The 26,162-nt window shown below is 44.2% G+C and overlaps 1 protein-coding gene across 1 annotated transcript in view; it reads left to right on the top strand.

The window, feature by feature from the left end:
* The first annotated feature begins 3,506 nt into the window (after positions 1-3,506).
* The window catches only part of MID1 (midline 1), an 805,692-nt gene continuing 783,036 nt past the window's right edge, over positions 3,507-26,162 (top strand). The window contains exon 1 of the mRNA XM_078657585.1: positions 3,507-3,526. The gene's annotated coding sequence lies outside the window, so the exon portion shown is untranslated. The remainder of the gene's footprint in view (positions 3,527-26,162) is intronic.

Genomic DNA, 26,162 nt, shown 5'->3' on the forward strand with positions numbered 1-26,162 from the left:
AAATAAGCCCAATAAAAAATGGGATATTTCGCTTCCTGAGCCTTTACACTGCAGAGTGCACCCAACTACTCAGTAGAGTGAACTATGGATACACCGGCCAGTCATCCTGAGTAGGGTTTTTCTGTTGCTGAGCATATCCAGGAGGGGGAGCTGTAAATGTGCTCTGCTGTGTTAATTGGGATGTCACAGGTCAGGAAGCAAAAGTAGGGTTGAGCAGTAGCTCAGTTGATCTGCGGACGAACTGTTTGGGCAGGAAAACTGGTTTCAGTGAGGTGTTTGATTCAGGCCATGCTCCAGGCTTAAAGGGATGCAGGTATATATGTGAAGGTTCACAGCTCTCTTAAATGCATCACATGGATTCACAAAGGGCAATAAAATGCAAGATATCATGTCCACAAGCATGTAAACAACTTAAACATAAACAGCCATCTTGACGTACTGATCACCTTTGAGACCTCATGCTGACACTTCTCTATAATCATCCAATACAGTTATGCATCGCTATGTTCTGTATGAGGCTAAGTAGAGCATTGTTGATTGAAAAGCTTATTAAATACACTTCAAACGCTGTCCTAATCATAGTTTCCTCTCAGAGGACACTGTTTAAATAGTACATTGACCCCACATATTTACATACAATTACAGTCATACCAAGCATGTTCATAAGCTTGTTTTATAGGGGACTGATGGGATTTCCATGAAGGACTAGTCAACCCTCTTCAAGGGATACATTTAAAAGATTTGTACGTCTGTATTACAATTAGCTACAGTCAAGCGTCAGTCGCTTCATAACATAGTGCCAGTTGTCTCATAACGTGGGTTGGTTGCACCTACTGCCTGAAGAAATGTATCCTCTATTGGAGGAGCAAAACAAAATACGGCACACCTCTGGTGGTGTTGCATATGTTGGGTTCACAGCAAGAGTGGCTCGTGTCCCGGCAGAGTGGTGAGGCCTAGAGGGCGGACGACAAACAAAAGAGACACACAACAAAGAATAACTTACCTGTTGCATCACCGCATCTCTGCTCTTCTGCTCCGTCCTCACCAGCACAGGCTCCCAGAATCCCCTGTGGCTAATCCTGATGCTGCTTTCATGCGACTGAGAGCGGTGAAAGGAATGGCCTACAAACGTACGATTTGGGCTTCCAGTAAGACTGGGAGCCTGTGCTTGCTCTCTCCAACCCGGCAATGCAGCTCGGTTTGAAGATCGCTTCAGTGTGCCTGACGGTTTGGCCGGCCTGAGACAGGCGGCCAAACCGTCATATGCTCTGACAACAGTGCCCTGCCAACCAGTCACCCTCCATGATGGCCCGCACCCAATCATTGGCTATTGTAGGAAAAATAATAAAAAAATAATAAACACTTTTATTATATTTTTCTTTTAAAAGTTTTGAGGCTGGGGGGCAACGCTCCTCCGCCATAGGGGAAGTTCACTAGGGGAAAAGTCACAAACCGGTCAGTAAAGAAATGGCAAGGGATACAACTTTCTTCTCAGTGTGAGTACATTTGTCTCCACTGCATTCTCCATAGAGGCAAGATTAGGATGCCAAAGAATGACTGAGGAAAAGTATTTCTGAGACTATGTGGTGGGAGACTAAGGCCATCCTCATAGGATTTGAAGGTTGCTGAGTTCTGCCTTCCAAATTCAGTTGATTACTTTCCCTGCAATGACTAAATGTACAGCTTTTCCTTTGGTTCGATCTGTCCCAGAAAATGATGGTGACATACATTTTATCATGCACAAGTGAGTTGCTGTTAAATGAATCTCCCCAAAGTTTGCCAATAACAGGGAGTGGGAATCCACAATCAAAAAGATCAGGAGGTTGCGTTTCCTTGGTTCTGATCCCCCTCTTCTGCCGCCCATGTATTGTAACATAGGTCTCATAAATGCATTCAAGACATGATGAAGCAAATTTTGATCCATGTGGGCTCACACATTCTAGCCCTGAAAATGAACAGCTTTCTCAGTCCTTAAATACCATTTACCCCATTGATGAAGGAGATAAGTGCAGACCCAGGGGACCAGTGAACTAATGCCTATCACTCACCTTCCTCTACCAAGAGCGGGAGAGGAAGGCCACACAGGGCAGGATCACTCTTCACCTTCTATATTATCAGGATTACTGACCCTTTCCCCCCTTAAGCAGAACTACAGAGGACGTGCTAATTTTACTTGATCCTTGACCTCTCAAAATCCAAATACTCCTGAGTCTGTCAGCAGTACATGAATTAGTGGACCATAAAGTTCTGATATAATTCATTGAAAAAATGGTTTTCGTCTCATGACTTTGGTGCTGTTTCTTTACAGTACAGATTCGTATTGATTCCAACTACTATCGTAGTTGTTGCTATATTTCACTATGTTTAGGTGACAACACAGATAACTGTCCAGAACAAACTACAGTTTCTGCTGTATGCAGATGATACCCAATTCCACATCTGACAGGGTAACAATATAGAACAAAAGCATAAGCACACAAACTGCCTAAAATAATACAAGTGCACCAGATGATGAAGGAGAGTTGCCTAGCTTTTAAAAGCAAAGAGACCTTAAGTTCCCAATTGTATTTTTAACAATAGCAAGCTGCTTATCAGAAGGGCTAGATGGTCCACCCAGCAATGGAGTACTGGTTAGGGGCAATATAGACTGGGATGAGGCGAGGTCAAATTCTTTTTTCTTAATCATAAGCATGGGTTTTTCTTCGCCTCTAAATAAAAAAATGTTGTGACTTGTAAGCACATTGTACAGAAGGCTTATAGAAACTGTGATTGCTTCTTTGCACGCTTGCTAACAATATCTCTATTGTTATGACGCACCTGCTCGCCCAAATATCAAATAATTCGGAAAAAGAGGCTTTGGCGTCTTTCCTTGAAAACTAGCATGAGAGCGTCGGTGAAAGTATGAACGTGTGCGCGGTGCTATTGCAGAAACCGTCCTGACTACACCCCGTCCTTTCATGAGGCGCCGTCTGTCGGATCTTCTTTTGTTGTGGCAGCAGCTAGGTCTTCCGTTTCAGGTGCTGCCAATCAAAACCGCGATCAATTAAATCCAGTCTGGGAAGTCCCCGGCCGCAGCTGGTTCTGCGCATGAAAATGATGAGGATACCGCCGGTCCCGTCGATTGAAGCGCGGCCCGCGGCAGGTCCCTCTCTGGGCTGGCAGCTAATTTGCCGGGGTTCGCGGGTCACATCCAAAAAGGCCCTCGTGCGCGCACGAGCCTGGTCTCGGGCCCTCTCGCGGGATTAGCATATTCCAATAGCGCGGAGGCTAGGCGGGTGGAGAGACGGATCCCAGGGGAGTCGCGGCCGCCGAAGTCATTTGGTGAGTGGATGTGTGTGTGCTCTTTTTGTCAGAGGCAGGATTAAGTGACGGCGGTGGCTCTGTGACAGGAACCGGCGAGAAGGGGCTGTCGATGGCTCTTTCGTCCTCCCTTCGAGGCAGCGCATCTCAGCAGGCCAGGTCCATATGACGGGGAGGTGGGCAGAGTTGCTTCTCCCGGTTTTTACTTCCCTTTCACACTGACAAGGTAAGGTGATTTCTTATGTTATTCTCTGTTGCCCTCAAACGCTCCTGTACATGCTTTACCGGTTAGCTTGTTTTATTTAAAATGGCAAGTGCGTTAATAATCATTACTGGCACTAGAGGCATTGTGGAAGCACTCGGGCTGCAGGGTAGGTCAGTAATGAGTACACAGCGGAATGCCAAGGGTTTCTCTATGTGGAACAACTTTGTTACTAACTGCATAACTTCATGTCTATGTAAGGCTTGATATATTAATTTTTATGGATATGACTGGTCAGGCGTTTCTGTTTTTAATATCTGCCTGTCCTGTTAATACTTATCTGCACGTGCTTTCATGCACACACATAGGTGTACTTATATACTTTTCATTTCGCGAGAAACGAGCTTCTGAAATTGCTGTGTTGGTTTTCAACTGCATGACTGCGAGTACATACCCATGACACCTAGAGAGAGCTGGAATGCAGCCACATTCTTCCTGCAAAATCTAGATCTAATAAGGTCTCAGAGCAGGAGCCAAAATTTAAATAATGTTTGCGCTCAATAATGTGACGTAAAGAAGTAGCATGACTCCCCATGGACGCTATGTGTTGCAGAACCTTTCTATCGGTATGATTTATACATCGCCCATATTGCACAGGATAATATATGAACAGGATGAAAACTGCCTTATTTGCCTTGGAGTATGTTGCAATGATGCAAGGAATATCTTTCCCATTTGAGGAAATGGTAAACAAAACCACTCACAACGCACACACTGCACGCTATGCCACACTCGTGCACACACACACAACCACGTGGACACAATGAGAAAGCGCACAAACCCAAAGCAAATACACACACATATTTAGATGTACATACAACATATGGCTCACAACAACCCAATACCTACCATGCAAGGCACATGCGCACTCATGTACACAAATAAGCTTATTCATAAATGCATAAAGGTGCAAAAACAAATACACAGATGTACATGCACTCAGACAAACCATACATCTGCAGAATGCAGCACATGATAGGTTTATTTTTGGAAGTCAGTAAGTCAAAAGATACAGCTTTACCAAGCCTATAACACTGACTTGAAGCGCTCGCGAGAAGAATCGTCTGGTAATCTTTGCATATTTTGGCACATGCTTTCGCCAGTCATGTGTTGCTTGATAGATTATGTGTGAGTACCATTCTTCTGCTGCAAACCTTGGCTAGTCAGACCGTCCTGATCACATTCCATGCCTGCCCCATGCCAAGATACGCCTGTCTGTCCTCTCATCTTAAAAACTAGCATCACATGAAAAGGCATTCTTTCTTCCTGTGCAGTCTTTCTCGTCTGCTTCTTTATTTTTAGAAGAATTGTCTGGAATGTGTTGGCAGAGACCTCTTCCTCTGGTAACCTTCTGGGACCATTTATGTGAAATGTTGGGAGGTCTAAAATGAAGATCCTGTGTGCTCTGGTCCAGTGAGACAGGAATGCATTCCCCCTTCTGGCTTGCGTTTACCACGCATGGCCTTTTAAAAAGGAGCATTTGATGTTGAGCATTATGCCGAGCAAGAATATGTACTTTTTGCAAACCTTGTTTTTAAACTTTGCTGATAAGGCCGTGTAAAGAAAGTGACTAATATACATATCTGCATGATACGAATATTCAAGCACCTACAATACTTATGTTAAATTCAAATGTATATATTTTAGTGTTTTCTCGAGTGCTACATTTTACATTGCTGCCAAAAAGTTTTGAAGCCTAAAAAAGGAATACATATTGTTTTATCGATTTACATCATTGCTTTTCGTAAGGCATTTTGATTGGTCATGCTAAGTTGAAAGTACATCAGATGACACTTGGAAGACCACTCCGAAAGTCATAGTCAATTGGCAAGTTCAAAAGGAGGAACTGAGTTTGTTGTCAGAAAAAAGGCAGGATGGGGGCAACAGCACCCTGAAGCTCTTTTTATGGGATTGTTAGTTCCTAACAAACAAGCATTGTTAAATGGCCCTATGCTTTAGAGTTTTGACTATGGATCATTGCTAGATGGGAAGGATAAACAACGTGCCTTGATTTGCATGGGATTATACAGGATAACTTCTAGGAGCCTGTGACCATCTACGGGTGAGATACATACACCCCCAGGAATCATGTAAGAAATGTCACTGCCTGTGACATTTCTCACATGATTCCTGGGGGTGTATGTATATCACCATAGATGGACTCCATATATTTTTCTCAGTTTACTACTGTGATATTCCACCTTAAGATCGACTCTAAAAAATTGAGCTACCAGAATCTTGTGAACAAAATATTGTGCTAAAATATTGAGCAAGTAAATATAGGAAAGTATAGATTTACTGTAGATCTTTGCACCAGATTTATATACCTTGAAGATCTTGAAGGTCTTCAAGGCACATAAGTGTCTAGTTAAGATTAGTAAATGTATACTTACAGATATGAACTTACCTTCTTGATATTTTTGCCACAATATTTTGGATACGTAATGTTTCTGTAGATCTTGTTGTCTCTGTGGAGTACCAACACAGGATTTTATTCACTTAGTCTGTATCTGCCCAGCGTTAGGCGAGGATCACCGGAAATTGTTAAGCGGGCCACTCAATACAAGAGGTGTACGCTCTTGCAGAACTGCAATATTAAAATGCCTCGATCCGGAAAATCCACAGCTTAACTGTTGTTTAATCAAACTCCTAATTAAATATGAGGAAATATCAAATAAAGACTATTGGCAAGGTTAAATGGTTACAAGATGTAACATTGGAGAGTATGATAAGTGGACCACTTACTCTTGAGGAACTGATATATCAAAATGCTCCTGAGCAGCCTAGTCGACCCTTGATTAGCCTCAAAATCTAGTAAAAGGAGCATTCAAAACAAGGCTAGCGGCCTGGTAAAATGGTTGTTTGATGTAACACTTGAGATATTGTTTTTAATATTAGGTAATTTTATCAAATGTTTTGTCTACATTATACAGGAAGAAGTGTAAATATCATGATAAGAAATAGTTTTATCTTTAGACAACACAAAAAGTGATACACCTCGTTTTTTATGGATATTTGTTTTAATGTTGCTATTGTCGTGGTTTTAATTAACTGAACCGTAACCATATTTTACTTTGTTTACTGTAGATGATATTTTGACATACAACCTCTCACATTGCTTCCAGGTATTGAGCCTTTCCTGGGTGTCCTATTGTTGGGACGGAATAGTCCCTTGCTTGATGACAGATCACACCCCTGCCCTGAGTGTCACACTGGCAACAATGTCAGGATCCTTTTTGCTGATTTTTGTTGTCATGGGCAAACATGGATCAGGCATGCCTGTGCACTATGACATATGCCTGTCTCACTGATTATGGACTTGATGGGTGGGGGTGTCCACAGCGCTACCATCATAGTAGTGAAAGGCTACTGCCTTTGCCAGAAGTTAAGCTGCCCAAGCGCGGTGGTGGAAGCATACCACATAGTGATCGGTAGGAGTGAACAGGTCTTTTTACCTGTGTCACTCTAGTGAGGCCTACAGGCTCTCTCTCATGTAAAGTTCTGCTGCTGTGTGCTTAACTCACCGTGGCCTACATCCAGTTAGTATGTAGGGCTGTGCATATGGATGCATGTGTGTGCTGTGTGTATGTGTTCCTGTGAATGGTACAATACATGGAAGATTCTGGGTTCGATTTTGGGAGACCCAGGGCTGCCTGGAGGAGCATGGGGAGGCAGAGGAATCCCCCAGAGAATTGTGTGGATTGCTGCATACCCGAGAGCTGGGTGGTACACTTAAAAGGGTGCTCTTTGATTCAGGGAGTGGTACCTGGAAAGGGGACATGGGCACTTCTCAGGAGGTGTATGGGGCTGATAAAAGAATCATAAAGAGTAGGGCTCAGGCCCTGCGGTCACCTTTTGTTGTACACATCACTGTGGCTGACATCCATGTGTGACCCTCTTGTCACTCCCATGACATGTGCTGTAATGCTTTCATATTTGGAGTGGCTCCCGCTGTAACAGGCTGCTTTCTGTCGTAAAGGGCAGGAAAGAAGAGTGGGCACTTCAAAAGGAAGCAGACCCCAAACATAAGCATCAAAGACTCAGAGCCTAAATCATATTTGGTGTCTGGAAGTGGACTATAAGAAGGGGAACTCAATGCCCCCCAAAACTGCCAACTAGCAAGCATCCATTCAGAATGTATGTCAGGAGGAGACGCTCTGCAAGACTTCTGCTTGTGACCAGGACTGAGGGCTAAAGTCTGAGAGTCTCCTAGCTGGGTGAGGTGACATCACCCAGGGAATCCAATACCGCCTTCCCCTGGCACCTTGCCAAGACCTATGTGCCTTATGAGAACAAGCATTTGCAATGCAATAGGTCTCGCATTAGAAAAGTTTGAGCTATTGGTATTGTAAATGACACATTTTTTATTTATGTGTTGGTTTTGAAAATAGCGAAATAGCTTTATCATTTACAATGCCAATAGTTTTAACTTTCGCAAATGTGACACCTATAACATTTGTAATGCAATATGTGTTTTATTTACGTGACTTAGAGGTATTGATATTACAAATAACAATGGCTTTTATTTTTTTAAATAATTTCAATGGATTACAGGATGACATGGGAGTCCCCTCGATGGCTTTCTGCAGATATAGGGCTACTTTTGTTCTAGAACACATCCAGCTACAGAAATACATGAGGTAAGTATTATGCAAAAACAACTAAAATAAACGTAGAATTGTTTTATATTACCCACACTCGCTTAATATTTTATTCATTTTCATACAAAAACAAGAGAGACCACCATATAGGTCGTTGCTATGGGTGCCTAAAACGTAATTGAGCACAATACAGCACAGCAAAGCCCCAGCAGCCGAGTGGTCTGTCATTTTTTTTTTCTCAATAACAATAGTTTGGGTATTTGAAGACCAAAGTAGTTCCAGGATGTAAAGTGCCCTTGAATGAAAAGCTATCACTGATCTTCAATGTCAGAAATGACGTGCTACTCGGAAACTATGGACATATACCGATTAGATGCTCTTCTGCACTTTGGAATATAGAACCCATTCTACCTTCATATTACTAACCTGGGGAGGGGGTTGGTGTAGCTGTGACTGACAATGGAACCATTATGCCACAGTACTAGTTGACTTCTCGCGCTAGGGTGCCTGTCCTCAGTCAGTACCCCTTTCCTGTTGGGTGCCCCAAGACCCCACAGCCCCGCTGTAGGGACGGTCCTCATAGAGCAGTACTCAAGCAGCACCTTCTCCGGATAAACAAGATGGGGATCAGTATGTAACAGTCTGCTCCTGTGAGGGCGGCATGCCGGAACCACGGGTTCCAAGCGGCCGGCACCTGCCCTGTGAAAAGTGGGGGCAACACTGGTTCCTAGCCCCAGGGAGAGTGTGATAGCTCCCCTCCCGGCGCCGCAGAGCGCGCGCGCGCTTCCCTGCCCGTCGTTCATTCTAAGGGGCTGACTGAAGCCGCTCGCTGGCTGCGCACGTTAAAAGACCCCCTCCCCCTTCAATGCGCAGGGAACTTAGCCCCTTTTTTCCTCGCATACACGCTAGACTTGGGCCGTTAAGTACGTGCTCATTCTGTGTTGTACCTTGTACTGCATTAATTGTGGCATTTATACGGTGCTTGCTCACCCTAAGAAAGTCTCAAAACGCTTGCTTTGAGTGCCACACGGGGCTAAAGATGTTTATTTATTTTAACAGAAGAGAAATAAGATGAAAAACAAGCCTTGACCGTGCACTCTCTCGAACTTCCGGTCTTGGGATGTGCACGCTCACGGCAGTCGTGGGGCGGGACTTCCGACTTTGCGAGAAGCCCGCGCCCACAGAGTGGATGGCAGCAGAAGTAAGGAGAGGCGGCTGAGGCGGTAAGTGGGGCTTGGCACCTGTGTGTGAGCGTGTGTGTATGCAGTGTGTGTGCGATGGCGGCGGCGGCGGTCTTTGTATGTGTGCGTGCGTGCGTTAGTGTAGGTGCGCTGGTGTGTGTGTGGGGGGGTCTCTGTGTGTGCGTGTAGGTGCGCTAGTGTGTGTGTAGGTGCGGCGAGGGGTGTGTGTGTGTGTGTGCGTCTGGCTGTGTATGCGTGTGGCTGTGATGTGCGCATGCGTGAGTGTGGGTGCGCGTGCACGCAGTGAAATCCAGCCGGAGAGCGCGTGGCACTTTCTTGTCCTTCATTCCCCCGAGTCAGCTAGCTATAGTTCTCCACCTGGACCCGCATCCTTCGGATGCGTGTATTCCAGGCTCGACCTAAAAAGGAGAGCCCTTGGAGGGTGTGAGGTCCAGTTAAGGATCCTGGTGAGTAGATTCCAATAGCAAGGTGTGACGAAATGGCTGCTGCACCGATCATGTCGTCACCCATGTGCAGTTAGAAGTTGCCTACCCTGTAAGCCAGAGGGGGCAGACGTGAAGTTAGCCATGGTAGTGCCAATCAGGTTCATAGTAAAGTGAGTGACCCCGTATGCAAGAGGGGGCTTCAGTGAAGTTGGCATCACTGCTGTGCCAATCGGGCCGTAACCCATGTGTTGAGTGAAGTCGGTAACCCTGTATGCCAGAGGGGACCATTTGGAAGATTGCATAGCTGCTGTGCCTATCAGGCCAAAGTCCATGTGCGGAGTGAAGTCAGCTACACCTTGTTAGATCTGGGGGTCTCTAGTTGGCAATGGTATTCACCTTTGTCCAAATAGGGACCCTTACTTCTAAGTCAGGATAAGGGGATTACACTCCTTAATAACCCCTGCTCACCCCCTTGGTAGCTTGGCACGAGCAAACAGGCTTATCTCAGAGGCAGTGTGTTAAGCATTTGTGAATATACACTGTAATAAAGTGATAACACTACAGATGGACACAACACAGGTTTTATAAAAAGAAGTATTCTTTATATAGACTTAACACAAGACCACAAACGACAAAAATCCACAATACCACACTTAAAGTTGCTTAAAAGATGATTAAAGTTGCTTAGTTCAAGTTGACGGTAAATGCGACAAAGTTCTCAACAAAGTACCTGGATGCGTAACACAAAGTAAACAAAAGGCTCGCAAAAGGGGAGATGCGTCGGTTCCGTGATCCAGGGGAACGGTTGCGTCCTGCCTCAATGCTTGCGCAGAGTAGGGGACTCGCCGTGAGCCTTACCGGTGGAGGTGATGTGTAGATTCTCGGCCGGCGGGCCCGTTGCGGTGCGCAAGATGGCGCCTTGATGCGATGTGATGATCCGGTTGAGATACGAGAAGATGGCGCCCTTGACGCGGAGATGCGGTCACGCCCTGGCAGCCTTGCGATGACTGTACTTTGGAGCCACGACAGGCCCTGCGACACGCTTCTCTGGTGATGCGATGGCGACTCTCACGATGGGTTCACGCGTCTCCGGTGATGCGACAACAGGCAGTTTTGATGAGCACACGCTTCCAGGGAGATGCGGCGAAGGCTCGCTTCTCCGGCAATGCGACGATTTCAGCTGCGGCAGTGACACGCTTCTTCTCGATTCATCGCGCTTCCAGCGGCACGCAAGTGTCTGGAGTCAGAATTCCCAGCAAGGAAATTCAAGGGGAGCTGGAGGTGAAGTCTTTGTCCCTGAGACTTCAGCAGGAGGCAAGCCCAGTTCAAGCCCTTGGAGAATATTCTTTAGATGATGAAAGTCCTTAAAAAGTTCCTTCTCCTTTCCCTTTGCAATTAAGCAACCACTGCAGGCCAACCCAGCAAACAGCACACTGGCAGAGGGGCAGTCCAAACTCCGGCAGCTTCCACGGTTCTTCTCCTTGGCAGAAAGGTTTCTTGTTCCAGAAGTGATCTAATTTCTTGGAATCAGGGTCCCAATATTTATACCCCAAAATCATTTGTTCTCTGAAGGCAAAGAGGCCTCTGCCTAGTCCAAACCAGTTCCTGAGAACTTTGTTTACATTACTCTTTTTTTCCTTTCACTGTGTAGGGCAGAGACATCAGCCGCCCCACAGGAGGTGCAGCCAGCACAGGGGAGGGAAGATACAGCTCTGGAGCACTCTGTTGACACGATTCCTCCTCTCTTTTCACAGTGCAGGGCAGGGACATCAGACAAGCCGCAGGGGGTGGAGCCAGCATTGTAGAGGGAAGACCCAGCCCTATTCAGGTCCCAGGTGCAACTCCTCCCTCCCATCTAGATACAGATCTCTCTATTCACCACTGGGCTGCCCCAGCCTGTCTCCTGGAATCCCCCAGCGCTGTCACTCACAAACCCAGACAAGGAATACACAACCCAGCAGAGGCAGGCTCAAATGGTTAGGCAAGCAAATACCTGCTTTCTAAAAGTGGTATTTGCAACCACAGAATATTAAAATAAACTTTACTAAAATATGTATTTTATTATTCTGATTTCAGGTATACTAAATTCTAATTTCTACCATGTCCCCTGAGTCAGTTAGGATTATAAGAATGTAATAATCTAACTGCTCATTCTAGCCTATGGAGAACAGGTAGCCTTCAATTGTGAAAAACGAAAATGGCTGTAATTCACTATTAGAACATGCTACACACATCAGAGTTTGTCCTACCTTATACTTGCAATGCACCCTGCACGTGGGCCTACCATAGGGGTGTCTAATATGAAGCAAAGGGAAGGTTTAGGGACTGGCAGGTGGGTGCACTTGGCCAAGTCGACATGGCAGTGCTAGACTGCACACAGGCCTTGCAATGGCAGGCCTGAGACACACTTTACAAGCTGCGTCTGTGGGTGGCACAACCAGTGCTGTAAGCCCACCAGCAGCATTTGATTTACAAGCCCTGGGCACACATGGTGCACTGTACTAGGGGCTGAAAGCTAACTCAAATAATCCAATCATGGAATCCAATTAGTACATCAATTTAACATAGGGAGCACTTGCACTGTGGCACTGATTAGCAGTGGCACAGTGCCCAAAACATATAACCCGCAAAAACGTATCAAAACAGAGGAGGCAATCCGTCAAAAATGGAAGGGAGACTCACGCCAATGATGTCAAGTCTAACACACCTTATGCCAGAGTAGGCTGCAGTGATGAGGAAGTTACTGCTGTGCCGATTTGGCCACCGCCCATTTGTGGAGTAAGGTCGATTACCCCATATGCCAGGGGGCCACCATGAAGAACAAGGTTCCACCACTGTTGAGAGGAGAGGACGCTGTGGTCACATGTGCATGTCCAAGCCCTGACTGATGATCGGACCTCAGTGTTTATCCCCACCTGTGAGAAGGATCAGAGGAACTCCTGCCCCCTGCAGAGCTACGAGTGCCAATCTCTGTCAGCAGCTGCTGCAGCCCTCCAGGATTTTTTAGAGTGGACTGCTCCCAGGGAGTCTGGTAGTGCAACCCCTGCATGAGCGGCTAAGACTAATCACAGGGCCAGAAGGCACCTTCGGAAATTGTTCTGCTGCATAGCAATCGGTTGCTGGAACACTTTTGATATTGGAAGAGTCAGAGTGGGACTCCTGAGACTCAGACTACAAGTGGGGCTGAACCTGAATGTCACATATAGTGAATGGGGTATAACCACTATCATTAGTGAAAGGAAAGTGTCAGGGACCTTCCTACCGAACACTAGAACCCTAACATCAGGCCACGGTGTGTATTGTTTGTGCACACTGTAGTTTACTTTGCACAGGGTCAAGACTGATTTGCATATGGCTGGGTCCAAACTGGAATGGCATGGTGAGAAAATAAACGATGGATTTAGGCCCAGATCTCTGTACTGGGGTGAATGTGTGACATTGTTCTGCATTCTGTCCATCAATTGTTGTTTTTACTTTGTGTTCATACATAAGTACTTCTCTTTTCATAAGAGCAAGTATTTGATTGGACAATCATTTATTTATGCTATTGAACGTATTTTGAGTTGTGAGCTGGTGTTTAACCCCTGCATCTACCCCACACCCCGAAGAAGCCTTAGACTTCTTGACCCACGTTACTGCTGCATGTCAAGTTTTGACGGGGTACTTGATCTAGTTGGCCAGGATCCATAGAAAGCTGGGCCCCGGGACATCAGAAGTTAAAGGCCTCATTCCCCAGGGCTATGTCCAGTAGCTCCTGCTTGTCTGGTGGCCCTCTGAAAGGGGTTCTGACAAACATACATTGTGTATTATTTGTATGTGATGCCTTCAAATATCAGTGGCTTAGCTGCCTATCTATGATACGAACCATTCACAGGACAGTAAGTATCCAACTGCTATGCTGTCTCAGTTCACACACTGAATGCAACCCTTCATACTAAAGTGCCATGGCAACGATGCAACATATTTAGAGAATGTCTACCAACCTCCTGTACCTCACACAACATATCCAGTATTGGCCAACCTTAAACAAATACTTTTTTTGGCTGTGGTCTGCAAAAGAGTGCCCATGATTCTGATGCAAGTAAGTCAGTGGTTGCATACCATGATGTCTTGAAGGCACCATGTCAATTTAGGTAGTTGCTTGATTTTGGAATGGCAGGATTTAAGGAACAGGCTTCCTCTCTGTATTGATATCTGACCACAAGATTGATGGGCAAAGACCACCTCACTTTGCTGTTATAAGAATGTTGGGCATGTTGCCAAGAAGAGGCTCACATCATGATCCATACTGTTTCAGGTGGCTCAGCAGATGTCATTCAAGGTAGCATGCAGGATGCCACATTTACTTAGTGGCAACCGCGTGTTTTCTTTAAATGCAAGCGTGTTATGTGTCATAGTGAATGCTTTGGTCTCTTTCAAAGGCCACTTCTCATCTCCTCACATTAAGAAAAAGTAGCGTGAATGACTGCTTTAACCTTGTGAAATGGCAGACATTTAAAGTTCAGGAAGTAGTACATGACTAACATTTCAGAATTCAGACGTGGTCTCGTGAATCCCTTGCTTAAGTTCTGCTAACGAGACAGTTATTTCAATGTTGTGCGAAAGGTCTGTTGACCGAAGAGTTCCTAATTTATACATGCGCTATATAAATGCCTCAATAATATTTCGAAAAAAATGGGATGTGGGCCCGACATAAGTGTGCAGTAGAGTGCTTTACATAGTGACATTGATATGCATTTATGTAACTTAGGAGAATTTCGCAAGTTGGAAGATGGGAAGAAGATTATCAATTGGGTTGATGCCATAGAGGAGAGTATATTCCAGTCCAGTGTTCCTCGTACACACCACTGTGAGCTCGAACTCTAGACTAATTGGTACAATTGTGGTGAACACAGAGTACAACTCTTCACATGCCCTGGGTTCTTCAGTGCAGGACGAGGACTGGAACATAGTGTCGCAGATCACACAAAGTCACGTAGAAATCTAATAGGAAGGGGTCTCAACCAGTAAGACTCACAAATAAGGTGATGAGATTTTTTAGATGTATTTTTGAGGTGAAAGAGAGAATGGGAAAGCTGCTGGGGAGCTCATGCACTCTGACGCCTTGAGCGTCTTGAGACCTTGCGGTGATAAGTGCGCTCTATAAGAACATTTGACATTTGACACACAGTAATCTCTCTCCTCTACACATTTTAAAGGCAAGGAAAGGGGTGGCAGAGTCCACAGTGTTGGTACCTTGCCCTGTGATGATTGAAAGCGAAGATGTCTGTTTCCGATTTCAAAACATATTGCAGAGTAGACAAGGCAGTGAATGCTGTTTCCCCTTTGGAGTGCTCTTTTCCAAAACTCAAACATGACAATGTGTAATGATAGCTCTGCGTAGGCCACAGGAATTTGTATTCCACACATATTTTCTTCACTGTAATGAATGAGCAATATCCAGAGCCTTATTAATGGCCAAAAGAACAAAAACAGAAAAATCTCTGGACCTGCAATCACATGTATGTCTTAGTCTACTTGGATCCAAATGGATAGGCCCATGTATCATGTTGTTTCATTTCAACTGTGCCCCTGTGTAACATATGTCACTGTTTCCTGAGTTTCCCATAATCTTCCTAAACTGCTCTTTCCCCTTTTATCCGTTAGTCCATAAATACTTTTTTGGAAGGCTTCTGAAAGTAGCTTTCGCTTCTCTTCTGTAGGACGATGCATCATTGTTCCCTATGTTTCCCAGATGTGGACCAAATATCCTGTCTTTACACACACATATATTGTTACTTCTCAGGTCTCCCACAGTGCCCCAAAATCGCTGTGCACTTTCCTTCGTGTGGCTATATGTATGTCTAAATTATACCTAATTTTTCTAGAGTTTGTGCTTGTTTATATTAATGTTTAAATAGAAATAGTACCTCCTACCATCCTTAAAATTATTGTGGTCAGTTGCACTGACAAGTAATTTTCAGGCGGAGATTCCTAAAGAATGCCATTGCCATGTTATTACGCTGAAAACTATGATTTTTAAAAGAAATGGTAAAGGCAACCCTTCGTTGACATGACTTGTGTGTCCCTGAATGCAAATATTCTATACCTTATGTGCAAATCCATGGTTGGTTTCATACGTGTTATAATAACCCAGAACAACAAGCTTGAAATTTGTTCCCATGGAACTAGTCCTGCATTTGGACCACATTTCTGACATTTCTGTTATTCATAAAGGATGCCACAAGCACTTAAGGAAACATATAACAGTTGTAGATTGCCATGAGCACTCTAATGCATAACATTTATATTTCTAGATTTTTCATCTGGTGAAAAACTTTGCATGCGTAAATCTAAGCAAGTGTGCATTTTCCCATTGAAACCCTTCTTCTGCTTCTACTTCATTGAATAAAGGGGAGGTTTCTCCCCATTTCTCCCATTTCTTCCTCTTTAAGCTCTTCTTAAGGTTATGGATGATTTCATGGTTCTTGTGGGCTGTTTGGCTGTTTAATGTTATAAGAGTGATTGTGCTTGTATACATAAAATTATAGTTTTAGGTTGCCTAGGCCCTGGTCATTTCTGACTTTCTACGGCATTGGGGCTTTTCAAGAAGGGCATGTGGTATGATACATTCTTTGGGTCATAATATAGACCTCATTTCCACCACCCGACATAGTACGGGTTGCTAACATCTACCTCTTGATTCCTTTTTGATCCAGTTTAATCTACAGAACCTTGTGTAGCCGTTGGCAAGGAATCCCGGAGTAAGGTCATTCTTTCCTGCCACTAGAATAAACTGAATGTGAAGGAGGCTGCAGCCATAATTTGGGTGTGTCTGGGCCTCTATCTCTCTAGCCTCTGCACCCGACTACCAATTAAAGACTTTGTCAGATTGCATTAACACTCATTTGATTGGGCATTCCAGGTCTAGAGGTGGGCGAGCCAACAAATTAAAAGGCAGAGCTGAGTCTTAGCTGAGCCAAGGGTGTGTCACGGATTTAGAGTTCGTGCACGAGCAGAGACCTGAACATAAGTGTTATGTAATCATATAACAAACCACGTAAAATATGATGAAGTCTCGTCAAAGTTCAAAAAAAGTTTATTTCTTTAACACGTAGGGCACATTTTACCTCTGCACTGAAAAGTACTTATTAAAAGTGATAGCTTTGTAAACTGGTAGTCAGGACTCGCATATTCAAAAGTGCATTCATATGCGATAATGAAGAAAAAAGCGTTTTAGTGAAATAAAATATTTGCCTAAGATCAAATAATTATGCAGGGTTTTCTGGTTTCACTCCTTACAAATCAGCCAGTAAATTAATATCTACTTGTCTTTCCTTATGTTAAGGCATTGTTTTACCTGTTAGTGTGTTCTTCTGCTGTTTTTTAAAGTAAAGCACTAGCACAAACTCGATCCAAAGGAATTGGAGTGCTTCACATGAGCACTGGTTACATTGCACAAAGTCACATGCATTGTTTATAGGTACGGGGTGATTATGCGAATTGCTCAGAATCACATCACAGGATGTTGAGCCAAAGCTGAGATTGGAACCTGGTTCCCCAGGTCCAAAGTCGGCAGCTCTGGCTATTACACCACATCCTGCCCCCCCCCCCCCCCCCCCCTAGTTTATAGGTTTAAGGATTACAGACACAGTATGGGTAAAGTTCTTGGCTTGTGCCAATGCTCGGTAAGCACCACTGAAGGCCATGGCCTGTATGTTCTGGAGCACCAGGTCTGGGTACAGGGTGTGGCTGAAGACAAAGCTTCATACCCAGTGTCCCCCTTTGTGCCGAATGTTCCCACTCTTGCTGCCCCTCTGTGTGCCCCCACTCCGGTCCGGTGCAGACTCAACTGTGTGCCCCGCCGACAGCACCCTCTTTCGTTTGTGCTTCCCCACCCAAACCTTCATCCCTTTTTTGGCCCCATGCCCTTCCCCTCTGCATGCCACCCTGGTCCATCCCTTAATAGCTGCCTCTCTTTGTGTCCACTACTCTCCCCCTGCAACCTTTCTGTGTTCCAGCGTGCTCTACCCCTCCATGCTCCATTCTGCATGGATCACTGGCAATACCTATAGGTCTGGCTTATACCTAAGGGCGAACCAGAACTATTGGCTTTGCCATTCCTAGACTGGACTTTGATTCTAACCAAAATGTCTCTCTACCTCCAGTTTTTCACGTTATATAGCCATGCATAGGCGAAGCTATAGTTATAGGTGTGCTTCTTTTAAGCATTTTGTATTTTATAGTTTGTAATATACCTTCAACAAACACGTGCTTTGCATGTTTTTTGCAATTGCTTGAGTTACATTAAACTCTAGAAGAGGAAGTCTAAAACCCATCAGCGGGTTAGACAGCTCAGTGGGGTAGTGTCTGCACAGGCTTGCCTGTTTCATGTCTGGGTCCTGGCACCGCCCACTTATCCTTTTACTGAGGAATATATACTAGTGGGGCGTGTCACTATCAGTACCTTTATCTGATAAGGAAGGTATCAAAACTCAACCAATGAGCAAAAAAAAAAGCGTGTGACTGTTGACCTTGCAAGGGCTCTCTGAAGCTAATAATGAAACACACCCTTCTATTTGATTTGCTCACCGCTCTGTGGCAAGCACAGGGCATAGGATGTGCTGCATCCTTTGACCTTAGTCCCGACCTGCAGTTATCTCATTCCTCTGCTACCTTTGTTTATTCCGGCACATGTTATTGCTTCAAACATCAACAAACATCCCCTGGCTCAGGACATCAAAGCGCTGTGCCGCCCCAGGCCAGTCAACTCTGGTCAGCTCGTGGAAAGCCCAGGCTGCGACTCGAGCGCACAGGCCCCGCAATGGAGTCCATCAAAGATTAGCCGACCCTGTCCAAACGAAGAAACAACACATTGCCCGGAGGATGGTGGCCTGTTGGTGACACAAAGGAACGCTAATCGATCGAGGTCACCTTTGTTTATAAACTGGAGCTTTGTTCTTGGCCTCTTGTTATCAATGACTTTCCATCATGGCAGACAGCTCATCTGTTTCCTTCTACTCTCTTTTCAAACCCGTCGCACTTTAAATTAGCCTTTTACGAAGATGAGTATATTAAAAAAGAGTTGGTAATTTAATGGCTGTCCTCTAAAGGCGATGGAAATGATAGTGTTTTATTGGTAGAAGTTCCCAGGGGAGGAATAACGCTGCTGGCGCAGGGATCCCCACAGCGGACAACCAGTTAATGGATCAGTCGAGGCCCAGTACCAGCCATCTGCGGGAGGCAGCAAATGTTCCATGCAGCCTACTTAAAAGAGACATAAACTCGCACTTCCTGGCTAGGCCACCCCCTCATTGCGAGCCAATTACACGTCTGCGGTCGAAGGGATATTCTGAAAACATCATTACAACCGCGCCTGTAATGGCACTGTTTTACGTCTGCTTTTTTGTGTGCCCAGGGCCTGGTGGCAGACAGAGACATGATTATTTTGTGATTGGGGCTAGATTGGGACATCTGCTGACCTGTGAAGTTATCAAAAGCTTTCAAATTTGTTTTTGCAAGGAAGCAATTTTGGTGTGACAATTGACATCAGGCATCTGCGTGCACGTTTCAGAGGATACAATGTCATCTTGTTTGTAGTGTTTGAAATCCCCAAAGGCAGAGATGCGTTTTCGAAACCGGGGTCAGAGTTGTTATGGAAATACGTTAGCACGGAGATACAGGCTTCCAATTAATGTATTTTTCCTAGAAAAATAATTTAGAAAAAACACGAATGAATGTCAGGTGTGGATATTTCTTTCAATATTTCCGCTTTTGAGGGTTCCCTGTTTTTAAAAAAAATATACCTGAGGTAAGGCTCATAGACACAATCCTAATTCCAGAAGATCACAAAAGTATGTTATCTGGAGGTAAATTGGGAAATTAACTCAGTTTTCTTTGCCCCATATTATCTGTCTTCATTTTGGTGGCGATTCTTTAAAAATGATCATGCCCTCAATATGGAAGGATATCATTTTTGCCGATTTACTCATTTATGAAATTTACAAAAAACAAAAAAAACTAAGCATACTATTGTAAATCTACGAGGATTCTTACGTCTCCAGGTACATTACAAATTCCTTGCTGGTGGGGTCAGTGTACTTGCATAATGTTGCCCTGTTTTTACGCAAGTACAATATACTTTTAACTGTGAAGAAGACACATCCTGTAAGCACACCTTGGGATGTGGCAACATTCCTATCCACAGATGTATACGTACCTCAATTTCTAGTAGGAGTAAGTTTACTTGTGCTTCTGGAATGGGAAAATGGAAAGTCTATATTACACGCCCGAAAGAATCTCCAAATGGTCCCCTAATAACTCCTACAGCGATCGCACGAAATGCCCCAAATGTTTTATCGAGGCAGCCGACTTGGCACATATGTTGTTTTTTTGTCCCAATCTTAGGGTCCTTTGGGGGGATATTAAGAAGGTTCTAAAAATTAAGCAGATTCAGCCGCCCATATTTACTGCTGCCTCAGTTTTGTTAGACATCTATCCTGCCTCTTTCCCACAGGCTGCTTTGGTCACTATACTCATGTCTTGTGCTAAATTAACTCTGGCCAGAGCTTGGACCTGCTCTGAACCACCTACAGTCTGGGACTGGTGGGCACTTGTAACCGAGATTCATTCGATGGAGCTAGCTTTAGCGAATCTCAGGGGAACACGCTCATTGAGTAAATATGAAAAAAACTGGGGAACCTTTGTGGAACGATGATGCTCTCTCCAACTGCTAAGTATAGGCAAACACTGAGCTCTAATGCTCCTAATAATGAGCTTTTCCTTTTTTTCTATATAATTTGTCTCCAGGGCAATTTACTATGGTTGTGCGCTGAAAGAATGTTATAATTTCTTGAATATGTACTAGAGAATTTATCTATATTTTATTTCTTTTTCTCCCTCCTCGACTTATCCATTTATTTCTGTTCATTCCCTTTTTTTTATATGCATGTCCGCTAATATATGTATTAATGTATGTTTTCCTTGTCAGCTTGTTAATAATAAAAAACAATTAAAAAAAAGGAAAGTCTATGAACATCCGCAAAAATATACAGTAGTATTTCTATTGCAACATTCCCAATGACCATCCTCCCACATATCCTCTGCAAACACCTTGCTGCCGCCGTTCTATTCAAACACAGAGGAAAATCCTCCCACATTCAGGATTTTCTAATTATGTAAGTGATAACTGCTCTGAAAGTTCTGCAAATCCTGATTTTGTAAATCAGAATTTGGGAAAGTAATCATACATTCTAGTTTGCCTTTATAGATACCACACTCGCGCAGAAACAGTTTTCCAAATACTCCCTTTAGCTTGTAGACTTCAGCTCATTGACTGGCGTCTACCAGAATCATCTGGCAAGTGGAAGTATGTATACATTCAAAATATATTTTTGAATTGAAAGATTGTAGTATGGATGTTAATTAGAGGTAATCATGGTAACAGATGCTACTCTATTCCTGCCGTTTGGTACCCCAGGCACCCCATGCTAAACCTGGTCTAAGGGGTCATAGAGTCAGCAGCAGGTATCGAAAGTACATAGTAATCCCTAGATTTTCTTGCCCTTCTCCTAATACTTCACCAGCGAACAAGAGTCTATTGAGATGTTGTAGGCAGTCAAGAGGCCAACCCTCTAGTCTAATGTCACATCAGCCTGGTGTTTTAGTGAATTGACATCCAAGGGTGTTGGTTTAATATTCCTTGTGGATTTAATCTCTTAGCCCTCAGTGGCAAAACGTTTTGAGGGTATCTGTTAGACTTACAACTGTAAAATATTGTATCGTTAGTGTAGTGTTAGGGCGGTGAAACCATAGTTGTTCTTAGGAAATGGGCAGAAGTGTGGCCACTGGAAATGCAGTTAAAACCCACAAGTACATAACTTTGTGGTATTTTCAAACATACCAAATTACTTTTGGTAACAATTTGCACATTTAAAGGGACCATCCATTAAAAAGAAAAGTACAGCTACCTAGGCCCGGTCCTACATCTGTAACAATCACCAAAAATAAGCATTCCAGATAGCTCCTCAGCTTGATGATGTCTGCTTTGGTTTTGAGACCAACAGTCACATCCTTCTCCAGATGACCCTTTAACTTTAGTGCTTTAAATGCTGGAATAAGTGAGGTGGGATGTGCTCATTTTGAGGTTCATGGCAGCTCTGTAAGGCTTGCTTGAATCAAGAAATGTAATTTTGTGATGGTTATTTGGTTTTATGTAGCTTTTTTTAGGTAGTGTATGAGTTCACTGTTTGTTCATCTAGTAAATGTAAATGTATGTGTCTTGTAAAGCGCACTGCTGCCCTGAGGTGTCGTGGGGCTGTCTGTTCTGGGCTTCAAGAAATATGCAGAATATAAGTGTTTAGCTTTCAGAAATGGGTTGTTTTCCACTGAGTGTTTGCAAATAACATCAAACAGGCATGAGAGTGAAGTCTGAGTTGTCTATATTGTCACTTGAAACCCCCAGATGGAAAAACCTATATAAATGATTTGCCATTGACAAGAAGGGACTGATTAGCAAAGCCAGATACCTTGGCATTTGCTAATGGCTTCCAGATACTGAAAGATACGTTACTACACAATACAATTCACTCATTGTGCTGGGTAAATCTATTGTGATCTGCAACATTAAGTATCCAGACATTTAGTGTAACCTTAAATGCATTTTGTATACAGGATGGCACTGGGATGGCTTTGGAAGCAATTACAACATTGACACAGCTTGGAAATAGAGGTACCAGGCATAGAGCAATTTTAGACCTAGTACAACCAAACAAAGAGAAAGTAATCGGTAACATGAATGTTACGGGATTCAGAGAGATGTACAAATGCATATAAAATGTATACTCCAAATAAAAAGCTATTGACAGAAATAGCACATTAAACATTACTAAAATAAATGTATATTTTTTTGAAAAAAGGGAAGAGAACATGTTAAGGTTTTGTAGGGTAATGGGGCACACTGAGCTCAGCTTTTGGAAAGAAATACAAGACCATTGTACGGTCTGTTTAGACTTGGGTGGAGACACCTCCTCCACCCTGCACTCTTCCCTGCCACTACCCATGCCTGGATTCTCCCACAACCAGTGAGAATAATTCCCACCAAGAAAAGGTTGTGGCCATATCATGGTGGGTGAATGGTCGGGAGATGTTGAACCTCAGCATGCCAGTACAAGCAGCCCCATACTGGCTTGCTGAGCCTAGAAATGGGGGCCTACCACTACCACAATGAAGGTGGCTCACCCGCCACTCTTTCATCATCATTCCTCCATACATGGCCATGTCAACAATGGATAATTAGTACTGTCATCCAATTCTACTATGCAAAAGAAACAATTGATGGACGGAATGCTGGACAATGCAAACATTCACCCCCAGTCACAAGGATCTGGGTTAAACCCATCATTCTTTTGCTCACCACACCACCCCAGATTGGGCCCAGCCATACGCAAATCAGTCTTGACCCTGTTCCTTGTGGGAGCAGTCCAGCCCGAACTGACAAGCCAGGTCCTCCCTGGACCGGAAACAAGCATCCTAGAACCGGTTTGAGGGCATCACCCTTCATCAACCAGGATAGCTTGAATCCATAAAGAAAAAAAGCACTGGCGATTAAAGTATTGGCCCGCCAGCTGTGGCACTGGAGTGCACTTCTTTTTGGGTGGATGTGCCATGTGATCAGAAGAAAAATGTTACAGTGAAGAGCGGCAGTGGTTTAAGGGGCCGGCTTATTTACCCATGTTGTAAATTGTTTCCATACCTGTTCTAACCTCTGAGTACGCCTGCCTGGTTGGCAACCCCCTGCTGTTCTTTTCAAATTATATGCATGCATTTTCTAATGTAACATTTTTATTGCAAGCCTTTGATTGTCACGCTTAGGAGGAAGCATTTTCTCTCTTTTTCTTTTTGTGACGTGCTAGCAATAAATTATGTAAATACAATAAAATACATTGCACCAAGTTGCCAATGTTTGTTTGAAATAGTGTTGGCTGTTTTGGAGCTGTGTAATTTAGTTTTTTATGGAGTGTATTGGTAATTCATTTATCGACTGTAGAAAGGCTGGCTCAGCTCGTCAGGCAATTAAACGTGGGAGGCGGGTCCTCTACACCCAGCAGCTAGCGCTTAAGTTGCTGAACCCTGACTGTAAAATTGAGTGAATGATTAGTTGAATGAGAACGGGGAACCCGACGAGATGTGACGTCATCAATGGAAAGGCTGCATTTTGCCATGCCCTTCACACCCATCATTGTAGCACTTACAGCAGTGATTGTGCATCAGTCATTCTATTCGGAGGGGCAGGTGTTAATGCTGTTGTGCTATCAGGCATGCTGATGGACCCCTTACACCTCTCACTCAGCTTAGAGTACCTGTCCCTCAAGCCCTGCCCCTCTGCTGTTGAGAGCATCCATCCCCCCTTTCTGGGCAAAACAAATGAGAAGATGGCGAGGCGGTTGGAAACCTTGTGATCGAGTGCTTCCTAGCCGCTTTGAGGATAGAGATTTGCCTACAAGCAGGATGGATGGCTTGGAATGGGGCCCAGCAGCTTGGAAGAATGGCAAGGCAGCTAGAAGCCTGTTCTGACGTGGCACCTAGCTAGCAGCTTTATTATAAGGGACAGAAGAAAGTCATATAGCATGGAGTGGGGACCAGCAGCTTTGAAGAATATCGAGGCAGCTAGAAGCCAAACGTGTAGCTGCGGTATCTCACCTGAATCACTTTAACAGGATGAAGGTGCGTCTGCGACAAACCATTATTCTAAAATTGTGGTAGGTATTAAAATCAGCAAAAACTGATATATAGCGGTAAACTATTACAACTGCTGTATAATTGTATTTGCTTGTACTAATTGTGAGGTATTTAATCAACAAATGTATTGGTTGAGTTTGGGTTTTACATATGTGGTTCCATACTGGTAATTATTGAGTGTTTTGGAATGCGCCTCGTTCGTACCTCCGTGTGTCACGCAGACTCACGTGCACACGCGATGGGTGTGCACACACCTTGAATCCTCTAGTTTCGATGATGAACTTACAAAATAGTCCTACAGACTGCTATTAATGTCTGTCTGTCTGTCTCTCTCTCAGTGTTACATCTGATTCCCAGTCCAGGGTCCTATCGGTGCGCTGCTTAACAGGACAGTGTTACATATGGTGGGTCTACCCAAAGTGGCATTGGGTGGAAAAAAATGTGGACTGGAATGGTGAGCGAATAATTGTCAGTGGTTCAGATTAAACAAAATATTCCATCTATCACCTTTTTGTTCCCCCACACAAAACATTCTCCAGCCTGAGCGCTGCATGCTTGTACACCTGCAATGATATGGACAGTCTGTATGTTCTCCTGGGGGTGGTCTGTAAATTAAGATGCACCACCGTGAGACCTGCTTAGCTATACCCCTATAGCACAAAGAGGCAGACCCTATGTTTAACTACTAGAAGTTGTTGTTGCCCAGGAGGCTGCTTGGTTAGTCTCAATAGCTGTAAACACAAGATAATTTCTCAAAAAGTGCTCAGCTTCAATCCAAGAGATCTCTGGTGAATAGAGCAGATTCACCCCCTGTACCATTTTGGGGTTTTGAGGTGCCAAGCGTCAGCCAGATAGGGTTACTCTCCCTCATTCACTATGCAAGAGGTGCCCAGTAACCCCTACAGCATTCAGTGCATTTCCCAGACAGGTGGGCTTGTCACTCACTTGAGCCAACAACAAGTTAACCAGTAGTTCCTTCGTGGCCCTACAAAGTCACTCATCTTCTCTTGTGGAGCTGGCAGCTCTGCTGGCACAACTCAAGCACCTTTTGCCTCCATCGGGGTCTACGTAGGAGCTGGTAGTGTCTGTGCATGTGTCCAGAAGAGCCAGTGCATGTGCCAGTGGTATTGAGCGCCATGACCTGACACTTCCTGTCCTCTGTGCCGAGCAGGTATTCTTTCCCTTGTTATCAACTCTATCTTAGCATTGGGTTATCAACCAGATCCTTCTTCATAATCGCTTATCAAGTCCATGGTTTAGCATTTCGGGGAGAAATTACTTTTTAGATATTGGCACTAGACGGTGCGTTTGCGCTGTCTTGAATAAGCATGCTGTATCTACTGTTTTTGGCTTCAGCCCGCCAATAGGCATGCCATTTGCTGGCTCCCATGTCGCTCCGTTATTCCTTCTTGCCTTTGGACCATGGCATCCATCCATCATGCCTCTTCCCGACTTTAGCCCTCCCCGATAGTAGCTACCAATTACTTCTAAACATACACAGCTGCCACTTTAACTCATTGTTTCAGGACTACCTTTTTACTTCTTTGTGAGTACGCAAAACGAGAGGTAACAGGAATATATATTTTGTGTAGACAGCTGATCGTAAGTCTTGAGTGTTGATACCGAAAAATGTTCTTTAATACATATTTTCAAA

Source organism: Lissotriton helveticus, chromosome 8 (assembly GCF_964261635.1).
Source record: "Lissotriton helveticus chromosome 8, aLisHel1.1, whole genome shotgun sequence".
Lineage (NCBI taxonomy): Eukaryota > Metazoa > Chordata > Amphibia > Caudata > Salamandridae > Lissotriton > Lissotriton helveticus.